This window comes from Lutra lutra, chromosome 9 (assembly GCF_902655055.1).
Source record: "Lutra lutra chromosome 9, mLutLut1.2, whole genome shotgun sequence".
NCBI lineage: Eukaryota > Metazoa > Chordata > Mammalia > Carnivora > Mustelidae > Lutra > Lutra lutra.
Window position 1 is genome coordinate 87,224,818 of NC_062286.1, and position 25,401 is coordinate 87,250,218.

At 42.7% G+C, this 25,401-nt stretch overlaps 1 long non-coding RNA gene across 1 annotated transcript; it reads left to right on the forward strand.

Moving 5' to 3' along the window:
• The first annotated feature begins 16,615 nt into the window (after window positions 1–16,615).
• On the forward strand, window positions 16,616–25,095 carry LOC125109033 (uncharacterized). Its single transcript, XR_007130079.1, has 3 exons — window positions 16,616–16,702; window positions 19,310–19,419; window positions 24,739–25,095. It is a non-coding gene; the product is annotated as an uncharacterized LOC125109033 (long non-coding RNA).
• The last annotated feature ends 306 nt before the right edge of the window (window positions 25,096–25,401 follow it).

Below are 25,401 nucleotides of genomic sequence, written 5' to 3' on the forward strand. Positions count from 1 at the left end.
GAGAGAGATCACAAGAAGGCAGAGAGGCAGGCTGAGGGGGAGGGGGAAGCAGGCTCCCCGCTGAGCAGGGAGCCCGATGCGGGACTCGATCCCAGGACCCTGAGATTATGACCTGAGCCAAAGGCAGAGGTTTAACCCACTGAGCCACTCAGGTGCCCAGTTTCCTCTTATTTTAAATGGGATCAATAATAGTATGGTCACATAATGTTGTTTTATGGATTAAATGAGTTAATTCATGTAAAACGCTTAGGAAAGTGCCCTTTATATTTATATATATAAATATATAAATATATTTATATATTTATATATATAAATATATCTATCTATCTATCTATATATATATATAATATATTATATTTATATTATAAATGCTCAGTAATACTGGATATTATTCCAAATCTTCGGTCTGATAGTCATCAAATCTCTACCAGTGAGTTAGGGTTTATTCTCTTCTGTTATTAAGTTATCTTTCACTTTTATACCCATTCAGTATATCATTGTGATGATCAAACAAGTTGGTATATCATATATTCCCTAATATAAGGGAAAGAGTTTTTCCTTCTTCTAAAGTTCACTCCTCAGAGAAAAAAGTCACCTAATACTTGTCATTACAAAGATTCATAAAATAGGATGCAATCTCAATTACTTTATTTTGAACAACATTTAAACTTGAAAAGAACTTGGATGTACCTGGGTGGCTCAGTAGATTAAGTATCTGCCTTCAGCTCAGGTCATGATCCCAGAGTCCCTGGATCAAGCCCTGTATCAGGCTCCCGGCTGAGAGGGGAGTCTACTTGCTTCTCCCTCTCCCTCTCCCCATCCCCCGCTGTTCCTGCTCCCTTATGTGCATGCTCTCTCTCTCTCTCTCTCTCTCAAATAAATTAAATCTTTAAAAAAAAGAGAGGGGTGACTTAAAAAATGCTAGTTTGGGATATCTGTAGAGGTCACCTAAGAAATTACTTGTTAAAAAAAAAAAAAAAGGAAGTCATTTGACACAGGTTTAAGAATTAGACTGAGCATATGACCTTAACTTTCAACTATTGAATGTCCTAGCACACAGGCTTTATAAAAATCAATTGAGGGCACCTGGGTGGCTCAGTAGGTTAAGTGACTACCTTTGGCTCAGGTCATGATCCCCAAGTCTCAGGATCAAGTCCTGCATTGGGCTCCCATTTCCACAGGGAGTCCGCTTCTCCCTCTGACCTTCTCCCCTCTCATGCTGTCTCTCACTCTCTCTCTCTCTCTCAAATGGATAAATAAAATCTAAAAAAAAAAAAAAGGAAAAGATGAATTGAGAAAGGAATAGAGTGATTATTCAAGTTATGGAGAGCATGTACATGATGCATGAAAAACTCAACTATCTTAGTGTGTAGGCAGACCCCAGTAGATGGACTCTAAGCCTGGAATCTGAATTCAGCAGGCTTTTATAGTGTAGCAACTAACCTCGCAACTATCTGTATGTAGCCTTTCCCTCCTCGCACAGCCGTGTTCCAAGGAGATCAAGACCTGCCACCCAGACGGACATTCTTTGTTACAGAGGAGACACCCTGACCTTGAATGCTGAACAACACATTCTTCTACATATTCTGCTTGATGGACATAGAGAGGGAGGATGGGATCTGTACATTCTCAAGATAGCGATTACAAGGGGCATTCAGGATGTGCTTGCACAAAGCAGCCTTTGGCACATACCATGCACTTAGTTAATTATGAGAATGGATATTTGTGATGGGAGTGGAATTTTCCACTGGCAGCACAATACACTGTTCAAAAAGTTCTATATCTCTGGGACGCCTTGGTGGTACAGTTGGTTAAGAGGCTGACTCTTGGTTTTGGCTCAGGTCCTGATCTCAGAGTTGTGGGTTGGAGCCCCAAATCAGGCTCGTGCTCAGCAGGGAGTCGGCTTGTGACTCTCTCTCCCTTTCCACTGCTCTAGAATAAATCAATCAATCAATCAATCAATCAATCTCAAGTTCTAGATCTCAACTTGGTCAAGAACTAAAAGTTGTGTGCTTTAGAGCCTTGTTTTCGAGCCTCCAAATTGGCTCTGGTAATGAGAGATACTTATGTCAACACCGCATAAAGTGTTTGAATAAAACTGAAGAAATAAGAGAATGGAAAAATTAATATTTCTACATTCATGTATTGTCAAATATATTTTGTAACATGTATTACAGCTAAATACGTTGAGGATTACAAGTGAACATTTGATCAAATCTAAAGCTTCCATACTCAAGTTGTCTACAAAACAAAAGATTGTGGGTCAATATTGAAAGTATTGATCACGGCCCCAGCTCCTAGCAGGTGGCTATAAGTGTTTTCTTGGTTTTGAATAGAAATCTTGCTTCATCAGACCCAAATACAACGTGGTCCTCAAAAGAAAAAAAAAAACAAAAACAGAAGAATGGACACCCACACCCAATTTTTGCCTTCCGAGTCAGCGTTGCCTGTGGCTGCCCTCTGAGCAGCAGTCTTGCTCTTGAGGACAATGGCCCCACGCCTGTGAGCTACAGTTTGCAGAGAGGATGGAGAAATGTTCAGGTTTGTAACAATCAGCAAGTAAGCTAAATGCCTATGTGATCACCTCCACTAGGTAGCCTCCCAACAGATGTCTGCTGGAAGAACGGGAGGAAAAAACAAAAAACCAAAGAGCAAAGAAGAGGAGATTTTGCCTCTCTTCCCCAGGTCCTCTTCCCACTGAGCAGAGGCCTGGCTGGGGTTGAATGTCTGAGAAGTGAAGCTGGGGCCTGGGGGACCACTTCTTGACCCTCTGTGCCACTCCCATCTGGCCACTTGTGGACCTGGCGTTCATGGGTCCTGCCCTAGCATCATCTCGCCGTGGTCTTGCCTTTGGAGGAGTGAATAATCAGTACATTATCTTTGGAGAACAGAGGTGACAACTTGGGGAATATATTCAAAGGGTACAGTCACACCCCACTTCCCCTCTGATGCCTATGAGTCCCTTACTGAAGGGGCACGCTGGGCGCTGGGATGAAGCTTCCACGAGTCAGTGTTGGCTGTGATGCCGTCTCTTTCCCTCAAGGCAATGAGGATGAACAAAATATCTGAGGGACTGAGTGGGGCAGAGAGCCGGCATAGCTGGGGCACCCAGAGGCTTCACAAGGAATCCAGGGATGGTCACAACCACAGGGAGTAAGTGGGAAGCTGGTAACAGAGCCAAGATGGCCAGCCCCTTAAGTATGTGTGTTAGAGGGTACAGAAGCCAATTCTGGGGTACTTGCCTCTATTCTCTGCTAGTGTTTGAGGTTTGCTTCTATGAGCCAAGCAGAGTCATTGGAGGATATGGACAGAGTAGGGCCCAGGAAGGAGCCAAGGACCTTCAAGGCTCTTGCAGATCTCAACCGAGAGCTTTTCACCTCCTTCATCCCCCCTCACTGGCATGCCACAGAGCATCAGAACAGAGGATTTCACTGGCAGTCGGCTAAGTCCAAGTTCAGAAGTAGATCACTCTGATATGGCTGGTAATTTTTGAAGTGCTTAATTCCAAGCTTCTGTAGAACTTGGAAGATCTATAAGAAGAAAATACAAAGACTCAGGTGCTGAACTCTTTATGAGGAATGGAGTAGAAAGAAAGAAGCAGCTTCCTCCACTAATTCCTTAAGGCTTTCCCTCCTTTGTCATTTTCCCCCCGGGGAAGGCTGAACTGTCATTTGTATATCTGACTGGTAACATTGTGTCTCTGCTAGGGTGAGGTTTCTGATGAGCCAGCAATAGATTCTGGTGGTTCAAGGGCGTGGCCAGCCGGTCCTGAACGCTCAGTGAATGCTTATTGACCAGCGGAATCCAGGGAAGAGCATTAGAGAGGCAAATTACGTTTTCAATTTGTTATTTTGTGAAGTTTGCATTAGCCATTAAAGAACATGATTTCTCTGGAGTGTGTTGAGTAATTAACTTCCCATCAGTGGAGAAAAAAAGCGGCCGTCAGATACACAATAACACGATTCACAAAATGTGCTTTTTTTTTTTTTTAAGATTTTATTTATTTATTTGACAGACAGATCACAAGTAGGCAGAGAGGCAGGCAGAGAGAGAGGAGGAAGCAGGCTCCCCACTGAGCAGAGTGTGAGGCTCGATCCCAGGACCCTGGGATCATGACCTGAGCCGAAGGCAGAGGCTTTAACCCACTGAGCCACTCAGGCGCTCAGACTCCTTGCCTTTTAAATGGTCACTTTCATCAACTATGAATCTGTCCATTATTAAAAGTCCAATTAATTTTAAGCACTCTAATTACACAGTTACATGGTGATACCAGACCATTTTAAGAACGCAGATGCAAAAGTTTGCAAAAACAATGTTAATAGCCCATCTTTGGTTCTTCCTTTCCCAGGAAGGAGGCAAAACCTGTTTGAGATGGAAAGGAAGGCTTTGTAACGGTTCGGAAAAGATGGTCTCTTACATAGCTGCTTTAATCGGGTGTAAATTACAAATCAGTATTATCTATCACCCTTCATGTGGGAGGACAGCCTTCTAAAATATGCTGCATCAAGTGGCTTTGCATAATACCCCCCTCTCTTCTTTCCTTTAGCCAAATGCAAATTATGTTCAGACTGGGCTACCAAAAATGTGTTTCAGCACTTAACTGAGGTTCACCTAGAAACAACTGTTTTTTAAAATTAAAAACAGTTAAAGCTCTGTTTTAGAAAACAGAAAAGCTGTTGGGAGCTTTACTGTGCATAGTGCAATATTTTCAACACTTTCCTCAGGATTATTTAGGAAGATCACTGCAGTTTTCTTTAAGATAGCTCATCATTTTAAAGCAAAGTATAGCACTTTGATGAGCAAGCAGAAATCAGGCATTTGCTAGTGAGCTGCTCAAAGTGCTGCATGAAGGGTCCCCAGTTGCCCACATTCAGGAACTGGCGTTAGAACTGCCTTCCAGTTGTTTGCTACTTAATATCCTAGACGAAGTGGGGGATGTAGACAAAACAGCCTCCTCTCCAGGAATGCCTCATCTTATTAGACAGGCTCAATTGGAAAAGGCACAAAACCTCAACGAGAGGAAATTAATACAGTGGAAACGAGGTGTTTGAGAACGGGAGGGGGTCATCCTGAGTCATCCTGGAGAAGCGGTTAATCTGGAAGGATCCATCCTAAAAATCTTTCTTCAGGAGATGAGGTTTGAGTTGGAATTTTTAAAATGACAGGACATGATCTGGCTGAAAGAATAAAGGCAAGAAAGTGGAGTCACCATTCGAATGTGACACCAAATTGTGCAGAGGTGGGGGCTATGTTGGTTTTATTTTTCCTAGGATCTTTGTTTAAAAAATACCCTGCAGTTCTAAAGGGTAAGGACAAAGGCAAATAACTTTAGACTTTGAATCAAAAACTTTGAAACAATTGGAGTCAGGAGGTCATTACCTCCCTGGAGGAATCTGAAGTTCAGGCTCAGTGGGGTTCTCTCTGCTTTCTTCTGCACACAGGCTGACACTCCCAAGCATGTTTTCTGGCTGTCGATGGTTTGTCCCTACCCCTTTGCATTTTGGGGGCTCATAAAAATACCTTGTCCCATAGTTCTGTTGCAGTTGTTTTCTATGGATTTCTTGTTTCAATTTTTCAATTTGGGAAGATCTGAAAATTATTCCACTATGCCATTGCCCTGTTCTCAGGTCTGTCCCGTGTGTGTGTGTGTTCTGATGATCTTTTAAAAAACAACTTTATTGAGCTATAATTTGTACACTATAAATTGATATACTTAAAGTGTATCATTCAATGACTTTAGTATATTCATAGACACATGCAACTGTCACCACAGTCAATTTTAGAACATTTCATCACCCCTCAAAGAAGCCTCATACATACCCTTTTGCTATCATCCCCCAATTCCCCTCCCCCCAGCCCTAGGCAAGCACTAATCTACTTTCCGTCTCTGTAGATTTCCCTGTTCTGGACATTTTATATGAATGAAATAATACACTATGTAGTCTTTTGAGACTAGCATAATGTTTCTCAAGGCTTGTCCATGTTGTAGTATGTTGGAGAATATTCTATGTGGCCATACGAGGTTTTGTGTATCCATTTGTCAGTTGATGGCTGTTTGGCAGTTTCTACCTTTTGGCTACTGTAACACCGCTGCAAGCATTTCTTAAAGGAACAGACCTAGGAATATATACCTACAAACAGAATTTTGAGTCAAATGGTAACTTGATGTTTTAATCCTTTGAGGAGATGTCAAACTTTTCCATAGTGGCTATACCATTTTATGTCCACCAGCAATGTATGAGGGTTCCAATTTCCTCACATCCTTGCCAACATTTATCATCTCCCTTTTTGATTCTAGACATCCGAGTGGGTGTGAAGTGGTATCTCATTGTCGTTTAGATGCGCAGTTCTCTGATGACCAATGATGTTGTGCATTTTTTTATCTACTTATTGGCCATTTCAACATCTTCCTTGAAAAAATATCAATTCAGATCCTTTGCCCATTTCTTAATTGAGTTTTTTAAATTATTGGGTTGTAAGGGTTTTTAAATGTATATATTCTTGATACAAGTTCCTTATCAGACACATGATTTTCAAATATTTTTCTTCCATTCTATGAGTTGTGTTTTGCTTTTTAAATGGTGTCCTTTGAGACATAAAAGTTTAAATTTTGATGAAATCTAATTTATCTCTTTTTTTTCCCTTTATTCTTGTGTTCTTGGTGTCATATCTAAGAATCTTTCGCTAAATCCACAATAATGAATGTTTATGCCCATATTTTCTCTAAAGAGTTTTGTAGTGTTAGCTCTTACATTTAGGTCTTTGATCCATTTTGACATAATGTTGGTATATGGTTCATTCTTTCTCATGTGGCTATCCAGGTGTCCCAGCACCTTTTGTTGAAATACTGTTATTTCCCACCATTGGATGATGGTCTTGGTACCTAGTCAAAAATGAATTGACCACAGATTCCTGGACTCTCAATTCTACTCCATCGATCTATGTGTCTATCCTTGTACCAGAACCATACTATTTCAAGTACTGTTGCTTTGCAGTAGGTTTTAAAATTGAAAAGTATGAATCTTCCCCTTTCATTCCCCCTTTTTGAAGATTATTTTGACTATTCTACATCCCTGGCCACGCCATGGGAATTTTGGAATCAGCTTATTGATTTCTGCAAAGAAGTCAGCTGGGATTTTTATGAGCCTTGCATGTATCTGCTTATCATTTTGGGGAATATTGCCATCTTAACAATAAGTCTTTCGATCCATGAACAGGGAATGGTTTCCCAATTGTTCAGATCTTCCTTAATTGGTTTTAGTTTTCAGGGTACTGTAAGTTTGGCACTTCTTTTAAAAAAATTATTACTAAGGTTGTTATTCTTTCTTATGTTATCATAAATGGAATTGTATTCTTAATTGCATTTCTGAATTTTCCTAAGCTTTTTTTAAAATAATTTTTTGAAGATTTTACTGATTTTTTTGAAAGAGATAGCAATAGAGGGAGAGAGAATGAGAGCATGAAGGTGACAGAAGCAGAGGGAGAGGGAGAAGCAGACTCCCCACTGAGCAGGGAGCTCCACTTGGGGCTCAATCCCAGTACCCTGGGATCATGAGAGCTGAAGGCGGGTGCTTAACCCACTGAGCCACCCAGACACCCATTTTGACTTAAAACAAAACAACACAACACTTTTTATTGTTAGGGTGGCTCAGTCGGTTAAGCATGACTCTAGATCCCAGCTCAGGGTTGATCTCAGGATGATGAGTTTAAGCCCCAAGCCAGGCTCCACACCCAAAGTGGTGTGCCATCACAGAACGCCACACACTCTGGGTGTGGAGCCTACTTAAAAAAAAAAAAAATGCTCTTTATTGTTGAAATTTCAAACATATGCAAAATGTTCCTCAACACCTTCAGCAATTATCATCTCATGGCTGATTTTTTTTTTCACTTTTATCCCACCCACTCTATCCATCCTGAGACACTTAAAAGCAAATTCAGATATGGTATCATTTCATTTATGAACATTTCAGAATATATCTCTAAAAGGTAAAGATCTTTAGAAATCACTACATTATTATCAGTACACCTAAAATATTAACACTAATCTCTTGCTAGCATCATACATCCAAGCAGTATTACTTCTTCTGTCTCTCTCCCCCTGAATACTCACCATGTTCATCTTTGTGTGCATGCATTTTTCTGGTTCACTCACACAATTAACTGAAACCTACTTAAGGAAAGATACTGTATTATATTCATTGCTGTAATTAAATGTCTGTTGCAGGAAAGCATGATGCTTCACAGTGTTTTCACTGACTTCTGAAGATTTGCTTAGAATTAACCAACCAACCTCTTCGTAATACAGAATAAAGGAAAGCAATTCCATAAGGCAACATCCATTTCAACTTGACACATTTTGTGTTAGGAATTCCATCAGATAAACTGCCCAAAATATATAAGAAATCCATCAGGCTGTTTATTGAGGGGTATTAATTTAAGTGATTTTGAATTAAAGAAATATATTTCTTACCTAAATTGTCCCATAAGATGATTTAGCTCAGGAGAAAATATAGTTACATCTTGGTATATTTCCTATAGATTGGAATTAGACCCTTACTATTTACTAAGGCCTTCTGAAGTTTCAGTAGTAACTTGTCTTTGTTTGGACAATGAGTCACAATTGGATATTAAAAGCTTGTTTGTAAATTTCCATATCCTCCATGTTGTGCCTGGTTCCTGCATTAGACACAATCAAATTATGTCTAGACAGAATATTAACATCAACCATGGCTTCCTGTGTCCCCTCTTCTGTCTAAGGTATGTGTGCCTTGTCAGGACAAGATTACATTGCAAATCAAATAAACTCTCCACTAAGATGTGTTCCTGCAAATCTCCAATTTTAACTAATGCTGTGAAAATTTCTTAGATGCAAATATATCTAAGTATAAGAAAATAAATTGATTCCAGCCTTCCTATAGGTATTCCAAATTTGGAGTGTTATCTTTCTTTTATATAGAAACATCAAAAAGACAATTTCAATCTGAGGCGAGGGGTTATAGTTAACAGTAGGAAAGAAAGGTACTGTGCTTTCCTTAGGGAGAGATCCACATTTTTCTTCAAGAATCTCTTATTCTGAAGCCCCTGGGACTTGGAGAATAAGATAAGATTTAGCAATTCTGTGATCCCTTTAAGTTTCTACTTTTTTTTATTTGTTCATGTTTATTTTCCCAATTTATTGGGACTGCCCAGACTTACATTGGCCTTATAGTGTATTAATTGTGAAAGTCTATGTGTAAAAAAAAAAAAAAAATGCAAATCGCCATTAATCCATGAACAGTTTTGGAGAGAAAAGGTGGTCCTCCATTCTTTTCTTGTTCTCAGCTTTATTGTGGTATATTTGGCATCGCACTTGTGTTAGCAACCAACAGGAGAGAAATCAGAGCAGTTCAGACTTCCAATCAGTCTGTCCTATGATCTGCCCACTTAGGCAAAGCTGCCAAGGACCAAGAAAAACAGTGGATAGGTCACTCCTCCCTGCCCTCACCCCAGGGTGAGCTCCCAGAGAACCAGGGTCTGCTGAGTAAGGAAGAGGAGGTCAGCAAAGGACAGAGGCCAAGGAAAGAAGAAAGAAACAGATCCTCTGGGTGGGCTGGTTCAACCTCTTGGCCCCTCACTCTCAAAGGGGTTGGCCAAATGCCCTCATTCCAAAGTCTCAAGAGAAATGAATCATAGCTATATTTGGTTCTGTCACTGGGACTCCCTCTCTCTGATAATGCCATGCCTCTAAAGAGAAAAGTATTAGATTTTGACACAGCAGACCTGGGTTCAAATCCCAGCCTTGCTGTTTAGAGTGGTCCAGCCTTGGGTGTTTTTTTGCATGTTCTCAAGCTTCAGTATCCAGCTCTGCAAAGGATTACTGAGAAGAGTAAGAGGCTTTTGTAACCGGAACCACCCAGTGCCCTGGTCATGGGATGCAGGAGGCTCTCCGGACAGGGAAAGGCATCAAGAGATCTTTATATATATTTTTTTATTTTTAAGATTTTATTTATTTGTTTTAGACACAGAGAGAGAAAGAGAGAGAGAGAGAGTTAGGGGAGGGGGCAGAGTGGAAGAGGGAGAGAGAATCTGAAGCAGACCGCACACTGAGTTGGAGTCCGACATGGAGCTTACTCTCCCAGCAGCAAGATCATGACCTGAGCCGACACCAAAAGTCAGACACTTAACCTACTGAGCCATCCAAGTGCCCCTCTTCATTCCATGTTTTTTTTTTTAAGATTTTATTTATTTATTTGACAGATAGAGATCACAAGTAGGCAGAGAGGCAGGCAGAGAGAGGGGGAAGCAGGCTGCCCACTGAGCAGAGAGCCCGATGCGGGGCTCGATCCCAGGACCCAGAGATCATGACCTGAGCCCAAGGCAGAGGCTTTAACCCACTGAGCCACCCAAGTGCCCCTTCATTCCATGTTTTGACCCACTTAGTTCTGGTGGAGCAGACACACCAGACACCACAGCCCCAACCTTCAGACTGCCTAGCACAGTGCTGACGCACAAGGCAGGTACCCAAGCAATGAGTGCTGAACACCACAGCTGAAAAACCAGCTGTTGGATGCAAAATGACCACCTTGAATTGTTACCAGTTTTGGAGGTCAGACCACTCTGGTTATCCTGTGCCAGCCATGGCACACCCAGCCGGCCTCATTCGTCAGCACCTCACTCTACTCTTGGGGACAGGAGACACCACCCCTCTGTAAGGAGTTCACAAAACACATTAGTGCAGAACTCTATGGATTGAATTATGTTCCCATCCGAGTCAGATGTCCAAGCCCTGACCCTTAGCACCTCAGAATGTGGTTGTGTTTGGAAACAGGGCCTTTAAAGAGGTGACCAGATGAAATGAGGCCTTTCGTGACTCTAGGTAATGATACTGTATGTTGTACTTGAAAATTAAATGTTCTTAAATGTTCTCACCACACATACAAGAAGGTAATTATGTGAGGTGATGGGAGGGTAGCTACCCCTACTATGGTAATTTCACAACATATAAGTTTATCAAATCATCACATGGTCCACCTTAAATTTGCCCAATATTATATGTCAATTAGATCTCAATAAAGCTAAAACAAAAAAAAAGTGAGGCCTTTAGGCCAACTCAACCTGACTGGTGTCCTTATAAGAAAAGGAAATATGCTTCAATAAATGGAGTTGGGAAAACTGGACAGCCACATACAGAAAAATGAAACTGGACCATTTCCTTATACCACACACAAAAATAGACTCAAAATGAATGTAGCACCTCAATGTAAGACAGGAATCCATCAAAATCCTTGAGAAGAACACAGCCAGCAACCTTTTTGACCTCAGCCTCAGCAACTTCTTCTTAGAAACATTGCCAAAGGCAAGGGAAGCAAGGGCAAAAATGAACTATTGGGACTTCATCAAGATCAAAAGCTTTTGCACAGCAAAGGAAACAGTTAACAAAACCAAAAAACAACTGACAGAATGGGAGAAGATTTTTGCAAATGACCTATCAGATAAAGGGCTAGTATCCAAAATCTATAAAGAACTTAGCAAACTCAACACCCAAAGAACAAATATATTCAAGAAATGGGCAGAGGACATGAGCGGACATTTCTACAAAGAAGACATCCAGATGGCCAACAGACACATGAGAAAGTGCTCCATATCACTCGGCATCAGGGAAATACAAATCAAAACCACAATGAGATATCACCTCACACCAGTCAGAATGGCTAAAATTAACAAGTCAGAAAACAACAGCTGTTGGCAAGGATGTGGAGAAAGGGGAACCTACACTGTTGGTGGGAATGCAAGCTGGTGCAGCCACTCTGGAAAACAGCATGAAGGTTCCTCAAAAAGATGAAAATAGAGCTGCCCTATGACCCAGCAATCACACTACTGAGTATTTACCCTAAAGGTACAAATGTAGGATCCAAAGGGGCATGTGCACTTGAATGTTTATAGTAGCAATGTCCACAATAGCCAAACCATGGAAGGAACCTAGATGTCCATCAACAGATGAATGGATAAAGAAGAAGTGGTATATATACACAATGGAATACTACACAGCCATCAAAAGAAATGAAATCTTGCCATTTGCAACAATGTGGAAGGATCTAGAGGGTATAACGCTGAGCAAAATAAGTCAATCAGAGAAAGACAATTATCATATGATCTCCCTGATATGAGGAATTTGAGAAGCAAAGGGGGAGGTTTGGGGATAGGGAATAAAAAAAATGAAACAATATAGGATCAGGAGGGAGACAAACCATTAGAGACTCTTAATCTCAGGAAACAAACTGAGGGATGCTGGGGGGTGGGGAGGTAGGGATAGGGTGACTGGGTTATGGACACTGGGGACATATGCTATGGTGAGTGCTGTAAAGTGTGTAAGCCTGATGATTCACAGACCTGTACCCCTGGAGTTAATAATACATTATATGTTAATTAAAAAAAAAAGAAGAGGAGCAAGTGTGGACAGGCAGAGCCTAGGGCTGGGCCTGAACAGAGGGAAGACCCTGTGAGGCCATAACAAGAAGGCAGTCATCTGCAAGCCCAGATAAACCATACTTGCCAACACTCTGATTGCCAGTGTTTAGTTTTCAGGACCATGAGAAAGTTAATTCCCAGGCTAGCCCTTTGTCATGGCCACCCTAGCAGACTAATACAGATATTCTTACAACACTCCGATGAGTCAAGCTACATGATCCCAGATTTACAAATTGGGAAACTAAGGTGAAGACAGGTTATCTAAGCAGCTTCCCATCATGCAGATGACTAGAACTTGTGTCTTTTGGCTCTAGATCCAGGGCCCTTCCTTCAGCATCAGATCTGCCTCCTCCATGAGGTGAATGCTCCTCTGGGCTCTCCCATTCTGTCTTCCCAAGGGGAAGGTCCAGGCCCATTGGGAGAGGAAGAACCTTCCTAAGTAGTATTTGATTTTAAGCAAGCCTACTGAAGGCAATGCTATCACTATGGCAGATCAATCTCTATTTCTTTGCTGTGGTTTCTCTTTGCTTTGAAAATCCAAGGAGATTTTAATTTTTGGATTTTCAAGAAGTTGGCAAGTATTCAGTTCCCTCGAGAACTCTCAGAACTACACAAAATGGAACCCCAAGCCCAAGACTGTTGGGAGACCTCTGACTCTCACTTTGAATGAAACATTTAATAGACTCATAGATTTTTAGAGCTGGAAACATCAAGATTATCTGGACAAACAGAAACGTGAGTGCATTCCTCAATGGCAGAATATTCTTCTAAGATTGGAAGGGTTCAATGTCTCAGCTCTCAGATAGTTAATTGTGGGAAATTAAAGGCAAAGGTGGGGATGGCTGGAGCAGGCACAGTGACAGCTACGAGAAGGGACAGCATGACAGCAAAAGAAGGAAAGCCAAGCTGACCACCAGATCCAGCATTAGCCATGGGATGAACAACCCCATGGTCCACTGTAACTCTCAAGACATCCCCATACTCACAACTCAGTTAAATCATGAATGTTCATGATGATCTTTGGCCATCCAGAAAATTTTCAATAATACTCTATTTACTCTGATTCTAAGGCAGGGACTTACGTAATACATTTTATGAATAACAACAATGATAATAATGAATGTTTATGGAACACAATGTGTCAGGGTCTGTGCTAAATGCTTTATAGGGATCTTCTCATTTGAGAACTACTGCCATCCAAAATGGTTTCAATTAAAAGTGGTTTGGTATGGGGGCACCTGGTGGAGGGGCTCAGTGGGTTAAGTGTCTGCCTTCTGTCCGGGTCATGCTTTCAAGGTCCTGCGATCGGGCTCCCTGCTCAGCGGGTTGTGTGCTTCTCCCTCTCCTTCCTCCTCTCTGCTCATGCTCTCTGTTTCTCTCTCAAAAAAAAAAAAAACAAAAAAACAAATAAAATCTTCGGGAAAATGTTTTGGTATTTTAAGCTGCAGTTGGTTGAAAAATTCTCTAGCATGGAAAAACTCATTTGGTAAGGAGGACCCGACTCTTGATGGCTCCTGTGCCCTCTCTGTGTTGGTAGCAACGAAGAAGACACCTGAGGCTAATTCTGCTTCTGAGCCAGTCTCCATGCAATTCCTAATGCTACACGCTCTTCTGCCTCGAGGTTTATCCATGTCTCACTTGTCCTTCAAGAGCCGCTGGAGTCCCACCTCCTTTGGGGCAGCCTCGCCACTGCCCCGCCCCGCAACCGCTCCCTCTTCTGAGCACTGCAGCTCTCACCTCCTTTCCGGTTCACGTCGTTTCCATGACGCGCAATCTGGTTTAGCCATTTATCTTTTTGTGTGGCTGGCGCTAGCCCCTGGAGTTGGCGTCACGTGCCTCGAACAATGTGCGCACTGTTCTCGGAATCCTCCACGGGCTCCATCGATTCTTGCTGCTGGTGAGATAATCACTCTTCCCACCACACGTGGCTCGCCTGTCCTCCTAGACCTTGGGTTTCTCGTTGGCACTGTGGAATATACCAGCTCCCTCAAGGGTGTTGCTGTGGCATGGTGGAAACAATGTGAAAACAGTTTTCTAACTTCAGCATTGCTATATAAATGTTCGTTATTTGTGGCGCATTTTGAGTAGTACTCAGTTTACCCCACTGCCCTATGCACGTGGCTTTTCAGAAACATAACCTGTCCTGGATGATTTCCAGGGAATCTGCCCAGCTTGGATCCTGAGAAGGGCCCCACCTGCCACCTTGGGGTTTGCAGAATCAGCATGTGAGCCAGCAGCTCCTGATCCTCTGACTGGAGCTGGCAACTCAGGTTTCCTCCCCCAGATGTAGGATTGAGTTCTCGACATGTTTGTTACTCTCTGTGAGGTGCCCAGAGTGGAAAGAAATGTAAACCTTGACTGTCTGTGGACGAGTCTACACTGAAGTAGAGATAGCAGCTGTGTGGGATCCGGAATGGAACCGACTTCGAACAGCCAGGGTAGGACCACACCTAACTCTGAAGATAGAGAGGACATCCCCGGTTCGGTTGACACTTTCTGGTTTTTCTTTCAGGAGGCCTGGCTGTTTGTCCTGCCGTCTGATTCTAGCACTCGCTCTTCTTCTAGATGTTACGTCATGTTACCTAAGCTATTTTGGGTGACTTTTTTTTTTTTTTAAACTAAAAAAGCCTCAATTAAGGCAACCTATTATGATAGACACACCTGTTCTCTATCTTCTAATTGAGCCAGTTTTTCTGAAAGAGTGATGAATTTCGGAGAAGTAATATGAGACTAGTTTATGAGACAAATGCTTTTTTCTTTGGGAAGGTACCCTAAAGGACTGAAAGATTGTCACAATATATTTTCCCAGAAATTTCTTTCCTGAGTTTGAAATGTCAAAGGAATGCGTTTTGTTTTCCTAAACATCCTTCTGCATTTCATAAGCAATCGTAATTAGCGTTTCCAAAATACTGAAATGCAGGCCTGTTCTAGCGAGCGTATGGGGTCTCTCCCACCCTACGATTCAAAAACCTACTTTTCAAGTAGATGCTCTTGACCTTTCTGTAACCTTTGATGCTGTCTGCTAATTGTTTTCATTCATTCAAGTCATTCACTCTTACGGGCTCCTTCAGTTGAAAGTCCTTGTTTCCTTCAAACATACTATCTTTTGTATCTCAGTGGTTTCTCTTTTGCTGAGTCCTTAAAAATAGGTGTTCTTAAGCTTTATTTTCTTCTCTTTCTCTTATCCTTTCTTTTCTTTTCTCTCCAGGTCTGGGCAAATCATGTACCCAGGCTAGAGAATTCTTAAATGATTCATGGTGACCTAATAATAGAAACCCAAGCTGTTCACTGTGGGAGTCAAGGCCCTCCGGCCCTCCAGGGTCGGGTTTTTCTACTTTCCAGCTGTATTTTCTGCTCCACACTCCTGTTGCGTCCTCTGGGCTGGGTGCCTTGCCATCTACCGTCATGCCACGCTTTCGCTCACCCTCTCTTCTCTTTGTGGACTGGCTTTCCCTTCTCATTGCCCATTGAAACCCTCCCTGAATCCTCAGCTGGATTTAACTGTCCTCGCCCTCACCTCCACATGACCATGCTTGCGCTCCTTAGGGTATCGGTTTCCTTTTTTCCCCCTGAGATCTGAGATGCACGTTCTGGTCTCCTTCCTCCCTGGGTGGTTCATTCTTTGGAGGGGCAGCACTTTCCTGTTTCACTCCTCCACTCACCAAGCGCTGTTTTGCTTTTGTTTAGCAAGTGTTCAGTGCCTGTTGGTGGAATCGAGTGCTGTGGTTCAGAGAACTGGATCCCGACGGCACACGACAGAGGACCAGAAACTGGCTCGATTCTATCCCCAGGGTGTGTGGATTTACTTGGCCACACAGCCCCCAAATCCCTCCTCAGTTTTAATATTACACATCTGTGAGGGGAGAATAATAGCACTCGTGTCATAGCCTGTTGTGAGGACTGAATGCGAGAACGGAGGGTTTAATGGAGAGCCTGACACAAAGTCAGTGCTCTACGTCAGCTCTTGTTCCAAATTAACCTGAATGCTTTGAACATCACTGAATACTGTCCAAAGTATGTACCCCCAAGGGAGTTTGTACAGACAGAAAGGGTATTTTTATTCTTTTTATAGATCGCTTTTAAGCTGTTATAATTATGGATTTATTTTTTTCAGGATCTGTCTGTGCAATTTCTTGTCCTGCTAATTTCCTCCTATCCACTCTCACTTAGGTTCTGAAACATGAATGAGCAACAGGATCCCCTGGAGGGCTTGTTAAGGCACAGATGTCTCGGTCTCCGCAGAATTTCTGATTGGGTAGGTCTGGGGTGAGGATGAGAATTTGCATTTCTAACAGGTTCCCTGGTGATGCTGATGCTCCTGGTCCAGGGACCCCACTTTGAGAACTACTGCCCTATGAGGACTCTGCTCCCAAATCAAGGGTCCCATTTATAGATTTTTTAGGGTAGGGTTCTCTGGAGCACATGGATTATAACTTCATATAGAAGAAAGATTAGCAGAAAACGGATGACCCTTTGATGTCTAGACTTGACTGAATGATTATGCTAATAATTTGCAGGTTATTAACTCCCCAGTCTCTAAAATCTTTAAATTATTCAGGTTGGCATCTTGAGTGGAAATATTTCAATGTTACATTAGACAAGTGCTGACGTGGGAATTCTCGGGTTACAGCTTTCTGTATCTCATTAGCCTCGATGCCCGATGTTGGCCAACCTACCAAAACATAAGTGTGCGTTCCCTGCTGGAATGTGTCCCTGGCTTGGCCACTGATGGTCCTTCTGTCCTTCTTGCAGGGAGTAACTGATTCCCTTGTCAATCACAGAGGCAGATTGGGAGGGGAGACGGATCACAAGCCAGGAGAGATGGGATGCCCGGCGCTGCCATCTACAAAGAACCCTCTCCTTCTCACTGTGCTCTCTCGGGGATAGATACAGCAACCCCGAAAGGCTGAGCGTGTCTGCCTCTTGGGACACAGGATTTCTTTTTTTTCCTCTCTCTTTTTTAAAGATTTTATTTATTTACTTGAAAGAGAGCAAGAGAGAGCACAGACCGAGAGGGAGAAGCAGCTCCTCACTGAGCAGGGAGCCTGAAGTGGCGCTCATTCCCAGGACCCCAAGGTCATGACCTGAGCTGAAGGCAGATGCTTAACCCACTGAGCCACCCAGGTGCCCTGGAACACAGGATGTCTTGAACCTGAGATTATGATATTATTATTTCTACTCTGTGTGATTATGCGTATGTGTGCGTGTGCGTGTGCATGTGCGTGTGTGTGCGTGTGTGTGCGTGTGCGTGTGTGTATCAGGAGCAGGGAGGAGACATCAGCTTCTTTAGTCACCACAACAGCCCTCAGCAAGAATATTTGCTAGCATCCTCATCATGTAGATGAGAGCACTGGTGTTTCTCGGGTGATGTTCCCGAATCTCACAGTTGGTAAGTATCAAAGCCGGGTTACGAGCCCAGATTGGGCCCTCACTCCACTGACAGGAGACAGAGGTAGAGAAGCATAGCCTTGTGTCCTATTACCAAGATAGTTCAGAGCTTGCTTCATTCATTCTCACATTGATTTAGCCCATACTGTCCACAAATCATTATGAAATGTATTCTGAGGGATAAGAAGAGGAATGTCCCAAAAGATGTTACCTTGAGTCTTTTTTTTTCCAAATAAAAGTTCTCATTTATTACTGAAGTAGCCTGTTAATAGGAAGTATACAAGCAAAAACAATGAATAAAACCAGTAAAAAACCAATAAAACATGTTCTACTATTCATAGAGCAGTGATTTTTTTCAGCTTGGTTTGGTAAGATCCTAGTGACCATGGGGCAGCATGGAGATCTAGCAAGATCCTAGTGATCATGGGGCAGCATTAGACCAGCACAAATGCAGTTTCTTATAGACCATCTTCATTCTCCGCCAGTGACTCCTCTTGGAGTCGAACCTGATTTTGTTACCAGTTTTCATTCACATCCATTGAAAACGGATTGAAGTTAGCAACTAAATAACATGATAGAGTGGAAATATCAATGGTCACATTATCTAATAAAGGAACAGCTAATAGAATATGGAAGCTAAGAGGCTGGAGTAATGCCAAATCCAGTCTTTCACCTAACACTCCCACCATCATTAAATTTTATTACAAAGATGACCCATGGGGACACCTCGGTGGCTCAATTAGTTAAGCATCTGCTTTCTGCTCAGGTCATGATCCGCGGGTCCTGGGGTGAGTCCAGCATCGTGCTCCCTGTGCAGTGAGGAACTTGCTTCTGTCTCTGCCTGCCACTCCCCCTGCTTGTGCTTTCCCTTTCTCTCCGACAAATGAATAGATTAAAAATCTTGATATTAAAAAAATACAAAGATGACCCATAGTCATAATTAAGGAATTCTAATAAAAATAGTTTTTATCAGGTAAGACAATTTGGGGATGCAAATAATCTCAAGTCAGTTGACTTAAAGCAAAAGACATCGAGGGTTAAAAGTCCCTGGAAAACCAAAGAAGGGGCGTGACACATCAGTGACTCCAAAATCTTATCAGATACCAGTTTCCATCATCTTCTCTCTGTGCTGCCCTCACCTTGGGCTTTGTCCTAAGACTGTACCAGCACGGCTTCAGGATGATCCCAGCTGTCCTAAGCATCACGTCTAGACATGATAAGGTCTGGTGTGAAGAGAGGAGCTGTCTTCCTTGCGGCCCTTTGAATGAGGAAAACCTTTCCAAGAAACCGCCCCCAGCAGATTTCCCTTCAGGCCTCATTTGGCCACTTCTGAGCCAGTTCCTGATATGGGACTGCCCGGTTTGCCTTGGATCTGTCACGATTTACCTGAGTCTCAAGGCAAAACTGGGGCTCTTGCCAACGTGGAGGAGGGAAGTGGCCATCTAGGTAATAAGCGTATCTGCCTCAATGGCAGGAAATGTAGACTGGCCACAAGAGATGGATCACAAGTCGCTGCATATGGTAAACCGTCCTGAGGGCAAGACCCATGTGGATTTCTCACTTGGACTGAAAGTAACAAGCAAGGTATTCTGCTTTTCGATGTCTCATCAATCATTATGATAGGCATTTACAATTCTCTGCATGCAGCTGTCAGCAGGCTTTTAGTGATTCATTTGAATAGACACCCATCAATTTTCTGGGATCTATTTCTGTTCAAATGAAAATAAAAAAGATGGTAATTAACAGGAGCTGTGGTCACATTTTCAGTAATTGCGTTAGAACCAAATTTCTCCCAAGTGGATTTTCAACATGGGGGGCTGTATGAACTCTGGGAGTTGTGATTCAGCAGAAGGTGCGATGTTCAGAGAGTCTAACCATATCAAAAAAAAGTACAGGTCCATAGCTGGATGGCTGGTCTCACCTCAGCATGAGCCCTGCCATCCCACCTGAGGCCTAGGGGCATTTCCCTGCTCTGTTTGGCTCTGAGTTAGAACTGGCCCAGGAGAAAGACTCATGAGATCTGAAAAGTGGAACACAGTAGGGACGTCACTTGGTGAGTCCTTAGGGGCAGATGAGACAGGCTCAGACCTTTCCACAAGCTCCAACTTCAATGGACACAGCAGCTTTTCAGCCCTACCTGGGATCCTTGCTTTGTGCTTGTGATGGGCACCAGCTCTCCACCCTTGCCTGCTGGGGGCTTAGGCTGAGATCATGGTGGTCTCTGACCTTTGGTGGCCACTTCCCTGTGATCCACTCCTCCAGCTCTTCCAATGGCCATGGAACCCGAATTCTGTCTTGAATGTTTTGTGCCTGGCATGGCTACTATTTTCCTCATCAAACCCTAACAGATTGGATCCCTTTGCCTTTCCCTTTCCAAATCCACCCCTCAATACATACAGACACATACACACACACACACATACTCAAGGGCTCTGTTTGACTTCACAAATATCTCACATATATAACATTTTAAAACATTAATACAAGTAAGGTGTGATTAGAATGCTCTTCATGTATTTAGCAATATTCTCTTTTCCTTTACTAGGTTTTGGATGTGTTTTTACGAAACAGACATTACCTTTGGTATTTTTAAGAGTTCCAGAGTATTCTGTTACATGGCTGCAATGCAGTTTGTTTCATAACCATTCCCGTATTGATGAGCATGGAGGCTGTTTCCAGTATTTTGCCACTAGTAATAGGACTGCAGTGAACATTCTTGTAAGGCCCTCAGTGTGCATGGGGGCACACGTTTCTGTAGGATGGCCTCTGCAGGTGCAAACAGCTTCCGCAGAACACATTCCCATTTAATATTTGATTGGACATTTATTGCAAAATGCCCTCCAAAAAGTGGCAATTTTTATCCCCTTTAATGTATCATGATTACTAATGCCTTAATCTCTTATGTAAAAAGCCAAGATAAGGGGATGCGGCCTTGCTTCTGGTGACTCCTAGAATCTTTTCAGATTCATATTTTGTATCACTTTGTCCCTTCAGCATTCAGGGCCGATGTGCAGCGCAGTGCCAAAGAGGCGGTGACAAAGACGTTGCTGAGAACTAGATCTAGAACGCAGATCCAGCTCTCTTCATTTGCAATCTTTAGTACTGAATCCATCTTTTTTTTTAAACATTTTATTTATTTATTTGACAGAGAGAGATCACAAGTAGGCAGAGAGGCAGGCAGTGAGAGAGGAGGAAGCAGGCTCTCCACGGAGCAGAGAGCCCGATGGGGGGCTCGATCCCAGGACCCTGGGATCATGACCTGAACCGAAGGCAGAGGCTTTAACCCAGTGAGCCACCCAGGTGCCCCTGAATCCATCTTTTTAATTCCGCATTTTGACTCTCAGCCTGGGACGCTTTCAAGAAAGGATTTAAAGATAATTATTAGAAGCTTAGCATTAAGCTGAACCATATCTAGCTACTATTTTTGAGAATTATAATGGTCCAATATCAATCGTGGTGTGTGATTCATCTTAGTACTGAAGTCCAGGAAACATTGCACACATGAGTCTAACATTTACGGATGGCCTCGTCGTATGCTGCTGCATATGGTATTACGTACAAGGCACTCTGTAGAAGTCAAAGATAATATTAAGGATAATGAAAGGATAATATTAAGCTTAAGGAATTCACAATAATGAGAGTGAAGGACACTTTCTTGGGTCTTTGTGATTTGAGATCTGAGTTCCTCTTTTTCCCAGGATCACAACACTTAGACAGACATTCAATCAGTCCTTTCTTTTGTCCCACCCAGTAAGATGAGTAACTGTTACAAAAAAGGCTTTTGGGCCTCTATTCTGATAGGAGACAGACAGTATAAAAGTAAACAAAGTAACACATACTTGTCAGAAGAGCCCCTCCTCATCGTAAGTATAATTTACCCCATAAGTGCCAAAAGTAGAAAACAGACATGTTGGGTCAGAACAAGGCAATTTATTCCCCACAATCCAGCGAATGGCAGAAACACAGACGTGTTTGCACAAGTTCCCATCGCCCCAGGTCCCATGAGGGGGGCTCTTGCTGACGCAGCCCTGGCAGTGGTCTACAAGAGCCTGAGCTGGGCAGGGCCAGGGGTTCAACACCTGCTCGTGAAGCCCACAACCAGCAGGCCAGTTTCCCTTCTCCAAGGGAGGGAACACTTACATAGGAGTCAGACTCTGGTCCCCTTGACTTACTTAGCTTACACCTTTGAAGAAAATCAGACGAGTCGAAGGTAAATAAATAAAAATGATATAAACTGAACCACAAAAAGAAGAAAAATAAAAAGGACAGAGAATCCAAGAGCTGTGGGATGGATTCGGTAGGTCTAATGTACCTGTTCCTGGAATCCCAAAAGGAGTATACAGAGAGAAGGGGGCAGAAGAAATATTGGAAGTAGCAATTGCTGTGAATTTTCCAAAGTTAATGACAAATCCCAAACCATGTGGCCAAAGGGCTCGAAGAATACCAAACAAGGTAAATAAAAAGCAAGACAGAAAACCAACCAACCACAAAATAAAGAAATAACCTATATACCTAAGCATATCATTTACATTTCACACACACACACACACACACACACACACACACACACACACAGAGGCAGAGAAGATTCTGAAGGCAGAGAGGGGGCAAAAAGACCACATTACAAAAGAGGAACAAATAAAAGAATTACAGTGGACGTCTTGTCAGAAATTAGGTGGGCCAGAGACATCTTTAACAAGCTCAAAGAAAATAACTATCGACCCACAATTTTACATATATTGAAAATGTGTTTGAAAATGAAGGAGAATAAAGCCCTTTTCAGGCCAACAGAAACTGAGAACGCACTATAAGAAATGCTAAGGAAAGTTCTTCATGCAGGAAGGAATAGAACACCAGACTGAAATGTGGATTTACACGAAGAAATAAAGACCACTGGAAATGAAATACATAAAGGAAAGAATAATGTTTTCCTTCTTTCTAATTGCTCTAAAAGAAAACTAGCTGTGCAGAGCAAAAATAGTAGCAATACATGATGTTTTGATAGAATACATAAAAACAAAGTACACGGCCACAGCAGTACCAACATGCTGAGCAGACAAGGGAAAACCTGGAAACTTCTGAGCCATGGGAGCCACAGCCACAGACGTGGGAGGCTGGGTAATGCTGGAGGCAGAGCACCACTACAGGGCTTACTTTGACAAATATCACCCAAGGGGCAGCTGGTATGAGCTGTTACCACTTAAAGAAGAATCCGAGCTTCTGCCTGACTGTCAACCTTGATAAACTGCCGACATTGGTCAGGGAGCAGACATGGGTGAACATTGCCAAGAGCAAGACTGTGGTGCTCCCATCATTGATGTGGTATGTCTGAGGCTGCTACAAAGTTCTGGGGAAGGGAAATCTCCCAAGGCAGCCTGTCACGGTGAAGGTCAAAGTCTCCGGCCAAAGAACTGAAGAGAAGATGAAGGGTGTGTGTGTGCGTGTGTGTGTGTGTGTGTGTGCTGGGGGTGTGTGGGGGGGTTCTGTGTCCTGGTGGCTTGAAAGCACATGGGAGGAGGTTCACTAAAAGCCAGAAGATGCTTTAAAAAACACCAAAACAAGTATAAATAATAACTCAATTGTGGAATTAAAATGGATAATTAAAAGGTTCAATTAACTTCAGTGACACCCAGAAAAAAGGGAAAAAGAAACAGAACAAATGGAAAAATTAGCAAACAAGTAGAAACATGATAGATTTTGTGGGGCAAACATTAAAGAAAGCTGGAGCAGCTATGTTAACATCAAGGTAGACTTTGGAACAAGACATATTATCAGGGGTAAGGAGGGACAAGACCTGATGAAGGGGTTGTGTCTCCAAGAATATGTACAGATCTTAAAGGTGTAGGCACTGAACCAGAGAGCGTCCAAATATACAGAACAGAAACTGACAGAACAGAAAGGAAAAGTAGGCAAATCCACCATTATCGTTGGAGATGGCAACACTCCTCTCTCTGTAACTAAGAGAGCTGGTAGGAAAATAATCAGTAGAAATAAAGACATAAATACTGTAAATTAACTCAACCTAGTTGACATTTATGAAACACTCATATTTCTAGAACCTAACAGCAGAATACATATTTTTTTCAAGTGCACACAGAATGTTTACCAAGATCGGCCACATTCTGGGCCTTAAAACCAACCTTAATACATTTAAAATTCCCAAACATTTAGAAATTAAATAACATATTTATATAGGACTTGAGAGTCCAAGAAGTCTCCAAGGAAATTTTAAAGTTTTGAATTGAAGGTCAATATATCATTTTCATGTTGCGGCTAACGGTGCTAATGGGACATTTACAGCTGGAAAGGCTTAGCTTCGAGAGGAAGAAAGGTCTCACAAATTGGTCATCAAAGCTTCCCCAACAAGAACCCAGAAAAGGGAAAGCATGTTAAACCCACAAACAAGCAGAAATAAGAAACTGGTAAAGATATAGACTAAAAATGAGAATCAAAGCAGAAAAACAACGGAGAGAACAGCAGAAGCCATAAGCTTTGAAATGACTCACATCCACGCTGAGGCACAGACAAAACAAATTTCCAACATCAGTAATGAAACAGGGCGTATGGGCATGGGCATTAAAAGGTGGTTAAGACTATAGGAACAACCTACAATGCCTGTGAATCTAACAGGCGACATAACAGTGATTGTCAAGGAGGTGTAAAAACACACTAAAATCTGGTCTTGGAGTGGATCTGTGTGGCCCATTTAGCACATACGTGGCAAACTCTGCCTGTTAAAGAATAAGATGATTGAAGGTTTGTGGTAGTTTCTAGGGAGAGGGCTTTGTTTAGAATCTTCAAGCGTTCAGGAATTATCCGGCCTCAGAGTGCGCAGTCTGATTAGCGTATTAACCCACAAATGCCATTTCCCAATGCACATATTTATGATTGTTCAAATTGAAGGTTTTACTGTGGCATCCCTGGGAAGGCCTGTCGTGGACACCGGACTACAGCGAACTCAAGTGGCCATGGGCCAGGTTGACATCCCCCAGTGTCTCCTTTGAGGCCACGCCTCCTCCCGTGGCTCATTGCGTGACTGAGTGCCTTGAGGATACTGAAGCAGATCTAGTCTTGAGAAACATGGGGCTCCTTTGTTGGGTGACATTTGCTCAAGGACGGCCCGACGATCTTCTGCAGATGTCCTGCGGGGGAGTGTAGAACGCTTCGGCTCCATGTCCTCTCCCTCGCTCCTTTAGGTGAGGGCCGCCCTGTGAGGTTCTCTGATGGTTCTCCCAGTCTTTCCCGCCCCCTCCCTATTTCTTTTTCATACAGGCACTTTCCCTACCAAATCCTTGCCCATTCAATCCTGTCTTGATCCCTGCTTTTCAGAATATCGCGATTTAAGGCCATGCTACAGACCGGAACTATTTTGGAATAGAGCGGTCTGACCTTGGTGGTGATTTCCAAGGGGCGCGTGGGAAAGATTCTCACGAAGGGGTTTCTTTAAGGAATCGTCATCCCAATAACAAACCTGATTCAGTAGAAGGATCAGAGACAGAGGTGAGAATGGAACGTCTCCTCGCGCTGAATGCCAAGTTCAGGTCACGTCCCCATAAAATTACACAG